The sequence below is a fragment of the Glycine max genome, chromosome 19, assembly GCF_000004515.6.
Source record: "Glycine max cultivar Williams 82 chromosome 19, Glycine_max_v4.0, whole genome shotgun sequence".
Taxonomy (NCBI): Eukaryota; Viridiplantae; Streptophyta; class Magnoliopsida; order Fabales; family Fabaceae; genus Glycine; species Glycine max.
Window position 1 is genome coordinate 33717111 of NC_038255.2, and position 12517 is coordinate 33729627.

The 12517-nt window shown below is 39.3% G+C and overlaps 1 long non-coding RNA gene across 1 annotated transcript; it reads right to left on the minus strand.

Moving 5' to 3' along the window:
* Positions 1-308: 308 nt before the first annotated feature.
* Positions 309-12314, minus strand: LOC106797421 (uncharacterized). Its single transcript, XR_001386523.2, has 3 exons — positions 11956-12314; positions 9886-9959; positions 309-365 (listed from the first exon to the last, which is right to left on the minus strand). It is a non-coding gene; the product is annotated as an uncharacterized lncRNA (long non-coding RNA).
* Positions 12315-12517: the final 203 nt, after the last annotated feature.

The following is a 12517-nucleotide window of genomic DNA, read 5'->3' on the forward strand; positions in this document are numbered from 1 at the left end:
CACAAAATCAAATAAGAAAAGAGAAATACCTGAATATCCTCCCAAATCAGGTCCTTCTGAGCAGTAGGGACCTCCTTCCAATTCTCGTAGGTGATGTCCACCTTATCATGTGCCACAATCCCCAAATATGTTCTTAATTTCTTTTTATGGGGACTGTCGGCCTTCCCGGTAGCAAGATCAACATGCACCACTGGTCTCTCAACACCAGGTGGTCTAGTGGACAATGATCGTAGACGTGAGGCTTTGCGTGTCCGCTTCACGGCAGACGTTGAAGCCGATGCATCCAAAGTAGGGGGAGGACGAGGAGGAGAAGGAGGAGGAGGAGGAGGAGGAAAAGTAGTGGAGGCAGGTGGAGAACCCATGATCTTTTATACAGTAACATACAAAATTGGATTAATGAAAAGAGGATCAGTCATAAGTTTTTTTTGGAAGGCAAAAGTATAATATTATTAAACAAAACCCCACCACATAAGGAGACAAGACAAATTAACCAAAGGACTCTGAAAGATAGGTAGTTGTGCTTTTTAATTGTGATTTCATCCATGTTTTCTTTGATATTGATTTTCTTAGGACTTCATCCATGTTTTCACAACATTTGATTTTCTTTTTTGCAGAAAAGAAAGAGGGGAACGAGCAACAATTTGAAGGTTGTACATTCAGGAACTAAAGAATTCAAAATAACTAGTAATAAGAGGGATTTGTTTTTGGGATTTTCTGAGCACTAAGAGCGGCTACACAAGAAGCTTGCACTTGAGGAGGGAAGGATATTTGCAGCTAATGAACAATTTTCTTAACTATTTGTCCTTCAGATTTTACTGTTTTTTTTCTTATATGTAAATATAAATAATATAAGGCTATAGCTTATGGACATGGTCATTTTTACCCCTAACAATCTTAGAAGTAAATATAGACCATGTTTTTACGCGATACCCTTATACCATTTATATTACATATAGCAAAAAGAAACAGTAAAATCTTAAGGACAAATAGTTAAGAAAGTTGTTCATTACCTGCAAATATCCTTCCCTCCTCAAGTGCAAGCTTCTTGCGTAGCCGCTCTTGGTGCTCAGAAAATCCCAAAAACAAATCCCTCTTATTACTAGCTATTTTGAATTCTTTAGTTCTTGAATGTACAACCTTCAAATTGTTGCTCGTTCCCCTCTTTGAGAATGAGGAGGATTTTCATAGGACTTCATCCAACTGATGTTTGTCGGCAGTTTCATCATCCACCACCCTTTTCTTCTGTGCCTTCTCACGTTTGTTGTTGTTAAACCCATATTTATGCCTTCTTCCCTTCATGTCTTGTTTTATCACAACTTTAGCTGAATCTCCCATGTTCAGCATAGTTGAATCTCCTGTCTTATTCTCTAATGACATACTTTGATGGCCTGTATCTCTTTTCTTCGTATGTTCTACTGCTTCAGCTTCACAATGCATAGAGCAATCATAATTTTCCAGTCATCACCAAAGGCTTCTCCATCAGTGTTGACACTCTCCACCCTCTTTGGTTTATGCTTCTATGTTTTCTTCCGTGCTTCCTCCTTATAATTCTCAGATTTATTGGAGGTCCCACAAGAAGGATTAGCACCAATCCGTGCCTGTTCCTCCTCTACCAGCTCAATATCTTTCATTTCACCTTTGTTTTTGTAAACTACACTGTAATTTACAAAACAAAAGTTGAAAGGAAAGATATTGACCTGATAGACGAGGAAGAAGTACAGATTGGTGGTGATCATTCTAGTGCAACCTCGAAAAAACCTGAGATTTATAACGAGGAGGCACGGAAGAAAACACAGAAGCATAAACCAAAAAGGGTGGAGAGTGTCAATGATGATGCAGAAGCCTTTGGTGATCACTAGAAAATTCTGATTGCTTTATGCATTCTGAAGTTGAAGCACTAGAACATACGAAGAAAACAGATACAGGCCATCAAAGTGTTGCATTGGAGAATGAGACAGGAGATTCAACTATGCTGAAGATGGGAGATTCAGCTAAAGTTGTGATAAAACAAGACATGAAGGGAAGAGAGCATAAATATGGGTTTAACAACAATGAACGTGAGAAGCCAGAGAAGAAAATGGTGGTGGATGATGAAACTGGCGACAAACATCAGCTGCATGAAGTCCTAAGGAGGAAAATTGAAACAAAAAACTGATGCCTCAATCAGAGAAAAATGTAGCTGTCACTTACTAGGTTTGGTGACATCTGTCTTTGCAGAAAATTATATTAGACGATGTTAATCAATTCTCCTTCATCATGATCATTTCGATTAGCATGAACGTCGTCAGCTTCTTCTTCTTCGACAATGTTACCAGTGATTTGAGCGGTCAAAGGACTAACATAGGTGTCCATGTATGAATCATCATCTTCTACATTAACACCAACTGTTTTGCCCTGCAGAACCACGCACCACCTTTCATCACAAGGGTCTTGCACGTAAAATACTTGTCTAGCTTATTCTGCCATGATGAAAGGGTTATTGTGGTAACCAAGTTTCTTTAGATCTACCAGGGTAAATCCTATATCATCGGTGCGCACACCGGTGTTGCTATCAACCCATTTACATTTGAAAACACATACTGTAAATTTCACATAATTAAGCTCCCAAATTTCATCAATGAACCCAAAGTAAGGGATGGAAGCTACACAGGGATTGGCGTCATTGACACTTGCAAAGTGTTGAGATTCAGCCCTTAGGGTGACCCCGCTGTTCTGCATTGTACTTTTGTCATCTTGTGCTTTTGTGTAAAATGAATACCTGTTTATGTCGTATCCTTGCCGGGTTATAACATTTCTTTTAGGCCCATCTGCTAGCTTTCTTAATGTTTCTGAAGCATTCTCATCTGCAAAGATTGTATCTTTAAGCCAATCACAGAAAGTCTTGTTATGCTTTTTCAACACCCAATTCTTTGACATTTTCGAATTATTCTGTTTGACTAAAGCTTCATGCTTAACTATGTATGGCAAAACTTCATTACTGTTGTTCAAGACATACAAGTGAGCTTGTAACAAATCTTCTACACTTGGAGTGATCACCTGCAGTCCTCTTGAACCCTTACCACCCACTCTGTCATCATACCGAGACTTAGGAAGCCCAACAGGTTTAGCCTTCTCTAAGTATTCTGAACAAAATTCAATGGCTTCTTCTGCAATGTACCTCTCAACAATAAATGCTTCTAGACGATATAGATTCTTTCTATACCCTTTTAAGATCTTCATGTATCGCTCAACCGGGTACATCCACCGTAGATAAACAGGACCACAACATTTGATTTCTCTGACCAGGTGCACAATCAAGTGAATCATGATGTCAAAGAAAGCAGGGGGAAAATACATCTCCAACTGGCACAGTATAATTGCGGCCTCATTTTCCAACTCATCAAACATGACTGGATCAATGACTTTGCTACATATAGAATGGAAGAAAAAGCACAAGCGAGTTATTGTTAACCTGACTTTGTTTGGCAAGATGTCTCGTATAGCCACGACTAACAATTGTTGCATGAGCACATGACAATCGTGAGACTTTAACCCTACAAGCTTAAGCTTCTTCAACTGCACAAGGCTCTTAATATTTGAAGAGTATCCTTGTGGAACCTTCACCCGACGAAGACACTGACAAAAACTTATCTTCTCCTTCTTGGACAAAGTATGGCAGGCTGGGGGCAAGTAAATTTTCTTCCCATCAGACCTTGGATGCAACTGTGATCGTATACCCATATCAACTAGATCTTGACGGGTATTCAAGCCATCCTTCGTCTTGCCTTGAATGTTAAGGAGCGTCCCAATCACACTATCACAAACATTTTTCTCCACATGCATAACATCAATACAATGTCTAACGTCAAGATCACACCAGTACGGAAGATCAAAGAAAATGGACTTCTTCTTCCATATGCAACTCTGACTTTTATCCTTCTTTTGGGTCTTCCCAAATACAGTATTCTGGTGTTCAACCCGGTGATATACCTGCTCACCAGTCAACGGTATCGGCGCAATATCATGCTCTTGACTTCCATTAAAAGCTTTTGTCAGTCGTCTGTAAGGATGATTGGGTGTTAGAAAGCGGCGATGCCTACTGTAGACTGTTTTTCTCCCATGTTTAAGTTGTATGTAACTTGTATTTTCTTCACAGATGGGGCATGCATGATGACCCTTAACACTGTAACCGCTGAGATTCCCATATGCTGGAAAGTCATTAATGGTACAAAAAAGCATTGCACGCATTTCAAACGTCTCCTTGCGAAATGCATCAAACACTACAACCCCCTCGTCCTACAACTTTCTCAGATCTTCAACCAACGGACTTAGATAAACATCAATGTCATTTCCTGGCTATCTTGGGCCCGATATCATCATAGATAACATCATGTATTTTCGCTTCATGCACAACCAAGGAGGCAAATTGTAAATTACTAGCAGAACTGACCATGAACTGCGTTGAGTGCTTAAGGTGCCATATGGATTCATTCCATCACTGGCTAGTCCAAGTCTAAGATTTCTTGGCTCATTCCCGAAATCCGGATACAAACCATCAATCTTCTTCCACTGGGAGCAATCAGCCGGATGACAGACCATTCCATCAGAAATCCTTCCATTTGCATGCCATGTAAGGTTTTTTGCGTCGTCCTCGTTAGCAAACAGACGCTTAAACCTTGGAATGATTGGAAGATACCACAAAACCTTCGCTGGGGGCCCTTGTTGGAGTTTTCATTAGAATTGCTTTCCTCTTCATCCTTCACTTTGTACCGTGAAGTCCCACAGATAGGGCATTTGGACATTTCTTGGAATTCATGCCTGCACAGTATGCAATCATTGGGGCAAGCATGAATCTTCTGATACTCCATACCCATCGGACACAATATCTTTTTCGCCTTATAGTAACTTTTAGGCAATGTGTTGTCCTCTGGAAGCAGATTGTGCACTACCTCAAGCAGTGAGGTGAAACTTTTGTCACTCCACCCATACCTGGCCTTCACATTAACCAGACTTAACACAGCAGACAACAGGGTTAAGGAATTCTTGCAGCCTGTATACAAAGGCTTCTTAGAATCACTCTGCAATCCTTCATACACAGGGGCGTGTGCTTGTTGGAAAGACTCTTGTCCAAGGTCACGAATCATGTCCTCTAACCGATCTCCCATTTCTACATCAAACGGTTCAGATTGGGACCCACTCTGCATGTCTGTCACTTCACCATGCCATATCCACGTTGTGTTATTCTTCTTAATCCCATCACACAATAGATGGTCCCGTATGTCATCGAGTAATTGTCGTCTTCCATTCAAACAGTTGATGCAAGGACAATAATATTTTCCTTCTTCATTCGGTCGACCTCTTTCTGAAGCAAATTGCAAGAACTGTTCGATGCCATCCTCATATTCTGGGCTCATGCGACTTTCATTCATCCAACTTCGATCCATCTAAGCAATTCCATGCATGAAAATCTCACTTTTTATTTATAGGTGTGGCCTTATCCCATTTAGGAAAACTGTCTTTTATGTTAGCTTCAATCATCAAGGTTACCATTATTTACAAAAATTTGACTAAATTTTGGCAGCATTTCGCATTGGTCTCCAAGTACATGACATGACATCGGTCAAATGAATTTCCCGATAATCAAGTATGCACTCGAAGAACAACTTGAAATGCATTGAACCGAAATTTAATCAAATTAATGAAAATAATAATAACCTTCACGAATGAATCTAACATAAAAATACCAGTCTCCCCAAACTGTCCAAACGGACAATTCAAGACTAAATACAATGACTAATGCAAACTGTCCGCAAGAGTCATTGCATTCAGTCTCAAACGGGAATCTAAGGTTCACTCAGCATGAACAACAGTTGTTTATATAGCAAATTACACCGATCACATACAAGAACATACAAAAGGTAAAATTCAATTACAGGCAAATATAGACATCAACAGTTGTTTATGTATCTACTTTAAAATGTTGGGTTTGAAGGGTGCTTATGCTTTATTATTGTCGTTGGGTATATGTCTGTGTGTGTGTGTGTGTGTGTGTGTGTGTGTGTGTGTGTGTGTGTGTGTGTGTGTGTGTGTGTGTGGTTGGAGCTGTGTGTGTGTGTGTGTGTCTGTTTGTGGTTTTGTGTGTGTGTGTGTGTGTGGTTATGTATGTGTATGTGTCTGTGGCTATGTGTGTGTGTGTGTGTGTGTGGTTATGTATGTATATGTGTCTGTGGGTGTGTGTGTGTGTGTGGCTGTGTGTGGGTCTGTGGGTGGGTGTGTGTGTGTGGGTCTGTGGCTGTGTGTGTGTGTGGGGGTCTGTGTGTGTGTGTGTGTGTGTATGTGTGTGTGGTTATGTGTGTGTCTGTGGCTGTGTGTGTGGTTATGTATGTGTATGTGTCTGTGTGTGTGGTTATGTATGTGTATGTGTCTGTGGGTGTGTGCCTGTGTGTGTGGCTGTGTGTGTGTGTGTGGGTCTGTGGGTCTGTGGCTGTGTGTGTGTGTGTGTGTGTGTGTGGCTGTGTGTGTGTGTCTTATTTCTGTAATTAGGATTTCTTAATTATCTGCTAATTAGGATTTCTTAATTATCATTTCTTGTTTTTATTAGATTAGGATTTCTTAATTTTTCTGCTATTTTTTTCTTGTCTTATTTCTGTAATTACCCATACGGATTTGTGAAACCCCTACACTATGTATTGTACCTTTTACATGATTGCAAATTATCCATTCAAGAAAAGAAGTGGATAATTTTGATGTAGAAGAAAAGAAATTACTTCGACTTCCCTTCACCATTTGGGTAAGCCTTTCTCTGCAGTTTTAGTTTTCCTCCTAGATTGATCTTTATTATTATTTAGCCCCAATGCCTGGATAGGACTAGTAAGCAAGGCAAGGCAAAGAATGTGACTAACTGAGGGAGGCATAATAGAATTGGAAAGGGGGGGGGGGGGGGAGACAAACAACAAAACCATCAGAAAGATGGTTGAATATTCTAAGGTGCTGATAGCTGAACAATACAGAGTAGGATCAGAAACATATTATGCACCCTGTCTTGGGAGTTTTTTTTTGTCTCCAATCATGGGAGATGAGATGCCATTAGAATTAGTCGTATTGGATTTAGCAAGAAGATTGTAAATATATTGGCTCTAAGTGACAAGTAGAGAACCATCAGAAAGATGCTTTACTTCAATGCCTAAAAAGTAATCAAGATGGTCAAGCTGTTTTAGGGCCAAGACTGATTTCAATTGAGTGATCAATTGTTGAATTAAAATAGGAGAGTTCCCTGTAAAAATAATATCATCAAAGTAGACCAAAATATTGAGCAGTAACAATGATTGCTATAATTATTAATAGTGTTTCTAATATTGTCACTTGCAGTTTATTCAGCATATTTGTGGAGCTTCTGCAGGGTTGCAGGGAAAAAGATGGCAGTGGTGGTGGTTTGCTCTTACTTACTCGATTTGGAAGCATAGGAACAACATTATTTTCTCCAATACGACATTATTTTCCCTACGCTGTATCAAATCTCTAACCAACAACAGCAACCTATCAGCCTCTTGGGAAGTCATAAGGAGGAACGATGGGAATGGAACTTTAAATGGAGGGGAAACTTATTTGATAATGAATCTACAATGGCTGCTGAATTCCTAGAGGAAACAGTAGGGCTAGCAGTACAGCAACAAGGAACAGACTGATGGGTTTGGAAGCAAGACTCGAGTGGAATCTATTCGACCAGAACTGCATATAAGTTTCTGCTGGGGGAAATAAGGGGGGAATCAGAGGATGGGAGTATCTCGCTTCTGTGGAGACTTAAAATACCACCTAAGGCAAAGGTATTTACATGGAGGCTCATCAAAGACCGTTTACCAACGAACATGAATTTAAGAGGAAGACAAGTGGAGATAGCTGATCCATTGTGCCCGTTCTGGAACAATTTGGATGAAGATGCAGCGCACCTTTTCTTCAACTGCAGTAAGGTACTTCCCTTGTGGTGGGAGACAGTCTCATGGGTCAAATCAGTGGGTGCTTTCCCAAAAGAACCGAAAGACCACTTCATGCATCATAGCAGATCGAATGCTACACGAACAATGGCTGTTGAATTCCTAGAGGAAACAGTAGGGCTAGCAGTACAGCAACAAGGAGCAGACTGATGGGTTTGGAAGCAAGACTCGAGTGGAATCTATTCGACCAGAACTGCATATAAGTTTCTGCTGGGGGAAATAAGGGGGGAATCAGAGGATGGGAGTTTCTCGCTTCTGTGGAGACTTAAAACACCACCTAAGGCAAAGGTATTTACATGGAGGCTCATCAAAGACTGTTTACCAACGAACATGAATTTAAGAGGAAGACAAGTGCAGATAGCTGATCCATTGTGCCCGTTCTGGAACAATTTGGATGAAGATGCAGCGCACCTTTTCTTCAACTGCAGCAAGGTACTTCCCTTGTGGTGGGAGACAGTCTCATGGGTCAAATCAGTGGGTGTTTTCCCAAAAGAACCGAAAGACCACTTCATGCATCATAGCAGATCGAATGCTACACGAACAAGGCTTTTTGTATCACTAGAGGGTAGATTTTTATTGGGGCTTTAGCAGATGTATTAGCCATAATATGGTTCCTAATTAAACTGTATTAGTTTTTTTCTAAGGAACCATATCTATGGGATCTTATCTATGTACAAAGTACCTCTGGTACTTCATCACTATTTACATAATGAAATATTTATATATGTTTGCCGATAAAAAAAAACCATGTAGATGATAGCAACATACTAACAGCAGTACCAGATATCACACAGATTACAACATCAGACAATAATTCCAACCAAGAGGAAATCATGACTACAAATAGCAGAGGCAATAACAGACCAAAACGCAACACACACAGGCCCAAGTACCTTAGTGACTTCGTATAAGGACCAGGGGAGCTACAAGCCCGATAGCAGATTCTAGAATTCCTTCTACTTTGCGCTTAAAGCTTTTTCCACGTTTTACTTGATACCTGTGTGGTTATGCAATTTCAAAATTCTGTTATAACAACTTAGCAAAATATCTTGTATGAAATGGCTATAAAAAGGGGTAATGATGAAATAAAAAGATATCAGAATTATTCCCTGCAATTTAGCTTTTCTTTTATTCCAGTTAGCTATCAACTGGTCCGACCTTAGCTTTTCTTTTATTCCAGTTAGCTATCAACATACTAATAGGAAAGAACAAAATACTAAACATTTATTTAATTAAATCTAATAAAAAATTTACTTCAATCACATTATTTAACAAAATACTTGCAAGGTAGGGGTGTCTTCTAAGAGCTGGAGTGTTTGGCAGCCTATTATAAGGAAGTTTGAAGCCAAGCTTGCAAAATGGAAACAAAGAAGTCTATCTATGGGGAGCAGAATCACTCTCATTAATTTAGTTTTATCAACAAAGTGTACCATAATTCTATTTATCAACAACATTTTTTGATTAAGGTAGCAGTGCATGGTTATTGTATTCTATTTAGATTGGCACGTGATTCGTAGGACCTATGGTTCTGCTAGTCTGCTGGTTTCTACCTTGTATATTTAGTACCTCTGGTACTCACAGTTATTAATGCAAATTATAATTTTGCTGATAAAAAAAAAAGATAATACAAGAGAGAGAGAAGGGCAGTGGTAGTCACAACATATATATAGAGAAGGGCAGCAGATAAAATTACAAAAACATTCAACACTAACAATGAAAAAGTTCTGAGAGTTTAAATCACAGTAAATACTTCAAAGATATCAATCCAATGAAAGAAAGGTCATGTAGAGAGGCATGAACATATTAGTCCAATGAAAGAAAGGTCATGTAGACAGCCATAGCATAAGTTACAAATATACCAGTAATGCATACAACAACAATTTCAAATTAGTTTTCGAATCAAAGATATAAATACCTGACTTTGAGGCTTCAAAGATATAATCAAAGCGCTTCCACAGCAACGCCAATTAGCAGTAGTAAATGATAGCCCTAAAAAAACCATACAGAAATTAGCCACAGTGTATTTAAAGTCTTTTATCAACAATATGACTCTCACTTCATGGTGATACATTGACTCTCAAAAGACATTATACTGAGAGTGTATTTAAAGCCTTTTTCAGTCATTCTATCAAATAGCTCATGGACAATTTTTTAAGAATACATATCATACATTGACTCTTTAACATAGTTGGGGAAGGCATCACAGGCCTAATAAGGGAAGCAGTCCGGAAGAATTTTTATAGTAGCTACAGGGTTGGAATGAAAAATGAACCCACAAACATTCTGCAGTATGCAGATGATACTGTTTTTGTGGGTGAGGCTACATGGGACAATGTCTTGGTGTTGAAGGCCATGCTAAGAGGTTATGAAATGGTCTCGGGCTTGAAGATTAACTATGCTAAGAGTCAGTTTGGTGTTATAGGGGGTGTTGTTACTTGGACCAATGAAGTAGCTAAAACCTTGAATTGTAGACAATTGGAAACCCCATTCACCTACTTGGGTATTCCAATTGGGGCTAAACCTTCCAGCAGTGTTGTGTGGGAGCCTTTAATCAAAAAATGTGAGTCTAAACTATCTAAGTGGGCCCAGAAAAACATATCAATGGGAGGAAAGATAACTCTAATCAATTCTGTTCTCAATGTTGTACTCCTTCTTCAAGATTCCACAAAGGGTAGTAAATAAACTAGTAGCCTTGCAAAGGAACTTTCTATGGGGGGGACCAAGACCATAGGAAAATTTCTTGGGTAAAATGGGAGACTGTATGCCTGCCCAAGTCTGAGGGGGGTCTAGGGATTAAAGATATCTCTAAATTTAATATAGCTTTGCTAGGAAAGTGGATATGGGCCTTAGCTTCTGATCTGCAACAACCTTGGGCCAAGATTATCAATTCCAAGTATGGAGGCTGGTCTGATTTTCAGTCAACTCGTGTTCAAGGGGGGCATTCATACTGGTGGAGGGACCTAAGAAAGCTTTATCACCAGTCTGATCAAAGCATTTTTCAACAATGCATGAGCTGGAAGGTTGGATGTGGGGATAAAGTCAGCTTTTGGAAAGATAAGTGGTTAGGGGAAGGTCCTACTCTTCAACAGAAATACAATCAATTGTTTCTCATTAATAGACAGCAACCCGACCTTATTTCAATGATGGGAAATTTCTCTCAAGATAACTGGAGATGGGACTTGAAATGGAGGAGGAATCTGTTTGATCATGAAAGTGATCTAGCTGTCAATTTTATGGAAGAAATCAGCTCTATACATATTCAGAGGCATGTTAAGGACATCATGACTTAGAAAGCTGATCCTAGTGGTGTTTATTCCACAAAGTCAGCCTACAAATTAATGATAACCCCCTCTACTCCAGCCTCTGAACTGAGATCCTCAACATTACTATGGAAATTGAAAATTCCCCCAAAAGCTGCAGTTTTCACTTGGAGGCTTCTTAAAGACAGGCTCCCTACTAGAGCTAATCTCATAAGAGGAAATGTGATCATCCAGGACACTGTTTGTCCCCTCTGTGGCCTAGAACAGGAGGAGGTGAGCCATCTATTTTTTAACTGTAAGAGGATAGTAGGCCTGTGGTGGGAGTCGATGACATAGGTACAAGCTCAGGGAACTCTCCCAGCTTCTCCAGTGGATCATTTTCCTGTGGTGGGTTTTTGGAGGGCAGCACCAGAGGTGCTTTGTAACATCTTTTTCTAGTAGCTCTTGTACTGTTTTTGACTATATTAATACATATATATAATTTTCCTTCCAAAAAAAAAACATATCATACTTTTATCCAGTCAAATTAAAGCAATAACTAATTAATTTAATTAAACAGGGACCAATTTAGATGTGAATCATTAAAGGTAGATGATGGCATTCAAAGAATGATAGCAAACCTTTCTATTTCTATTTTTTACACATTTATAACTCAAACATATAAAATAAAAAATATATAACAAACTAACAAAGATAAAGACAAAAAAAAGGAAATATACACTCACCTCAGTTGGTGCTGCTGCCCATCATTTCACTCTCACAACAAATAGGAATCATGTACCTGCATGGAAGAAATAATCACACAACACACAATGATCAGAATAAGCAAATGCATATAATTAAGCATGATACAATATCAATATTGATGGAAGTAACAATGACTTGTCAAAAATTTGGATGAAATTCAATGTGTAAATCAAAGCTTTGTCCCTGAAACCCTCTGTGTAAATCAAAGCTTTGTCCCTGAAACCCTCTATGTCAATTTGACAGCCTCGTCTCTCCCTTCCTGAAAACCTACTAAAAACTGCCTAACCCCCCTGCTGTTACTCCATAATTTATTTTGCAATAACTGCTTAAGGCAGTTACATATGGTCCTAAATCACTACAGATTCAATTACGATTAACCCTTTGTGCCTAACTAGGGTTTCGAAACATCACAACAGAGACAAACCATTGAACAATGGATTTTCATCATTAACATACAACAGAGACATACCTTCGATGGAAGCGCACGAACTCCACAAACACGAACTCGACAATGTGGTTGTAGTGACGGAAGCGCAGCCC